Here is a 1,460-nt window from a genome sequence, read left to right on the forward strand (position 1 = left end):
CAACATGTTCCTGTATGAGGCCCAATGTGTCCTAAAAGTTTCTTATTTGAAACCTTTAGGATTATTTTTATTTTTTGGAATAAAACATAATAAAATCAGTTGTGGTTCTCAGTGTTTATCTCTGAGCTGCTGTGGACACATACAGTATTTCTAATAGTTTATGATCTTTTGATACCTGCCAGTTGTTACCTGGCAGGTATCACTTCCTGATTTTCTTCAAAGACATCATTCAACATAGCTGCCCTGCCAAAAGGGCTTTTCTTCAAATAACCGCCTCTATTAAGTTGTTTTTAGAAAGTGGAGGGGTGGATGTTGAACTCTGAGACGACCACAGCATTTGWTTTTAGTCTTTGTCTTTGAAGCCTGGTGGACTGTTAGAGACAGTAGCTGTGTTTCCACTGACCCTGAAAATATGCAAATCAGAATATTGAAAATAAATTTCCTCAATGGAAACACGTCAATTTCGAAAAAATGAAGTTTTTTCGACAAAACATTTTTGCACTAGGATGAGGTGGTTTTTGCGTTCATATCTAAGTTGGTGTTTTTCGCAAAACTGCAATGGAAACAGTTTTTTCACATCACAGGAGTCACGTGATCAACAACCGKCTGTTTCTACTGGTGAAAAAGACGATGATGAAGAAGATAACAGGAAGTAGAAGTAGTAGTAATATCACAGAAGTAGTATAAAATAGTAAACTCAGCGACTACAATTTCCCAAAAACACAGCATACGTAGCCGCTCCCAACTAGGGACTTGTCTCTGGAAAGCCTCGATAAAAGACGCCGACGTCTCCTCTGATGATGAGCGCTAGTGTCGTGGTAGCAACATGCTATGTGTTTACATCCATCGCTGCCATGTTTGTAATGACTTATCATGAGAACAAACGTATTCACGTGACTTTAATAACATTTCTTACTTAATGGAAACACTGCAGTTGTGAAACAGTGTTTTTCGACATTAACAGAATATCGACAAAGTTTTGCGCTGATTTGCAATGAAAACACAGCTACTGCTAATGTTCACAGTGGTTTATGGTCTCATATCCCATTTGTTGAAAACCTTCAGTGTGACAGCAGCTCAGGATTTACTCATTTCTCACATTGCTACAATTTGAGCCATCTGAACAGCAGGTCCAGTCCACATACTGGCTGGTCTGAGCCAACCTGCACTGACCCTCCCCAATGAGTGTGGATGAAGAAAACACACAGAATGTGTGGATGTTATTCAGGGCAGGGGTTCTCAAACCTTTTGGGTTTGGGGACCCCTTACAAAAGTGAAAAAAAATTACAGGGACCCCCATATAAACCCCATGCTGTAACAAAAGATAATTTATTATCATTTCAACCCCTAAATGGCATGGGGATATATGCATTTTTAAGTTTATTATGTTTGTTTTATTAGTTCATTGTTCTTCATGCATTTTTAAAAATAAAAACCATCCATCCATCCATCCATCCATC

The sequence above is a fragment of the Austrofundulus limnaeus genome, unplaced genomic scaffold (assembly GCF_001266775.1).
Source record: "Austrofundulus limnaeus strain Quisiro unplaced genomic scaffold, Austrofundulus_limnaeus-1.0 Scaffold1254, whole genome shotgun sequence".
Taxonomy (NCBI): domain Eukaryota; kingdom Metazoa; phylum Chordata; class Actinopteri; order Cyprinodontiformes; family Rivulidae; genus Austrofundulus; species Austrofundulus limnaeus.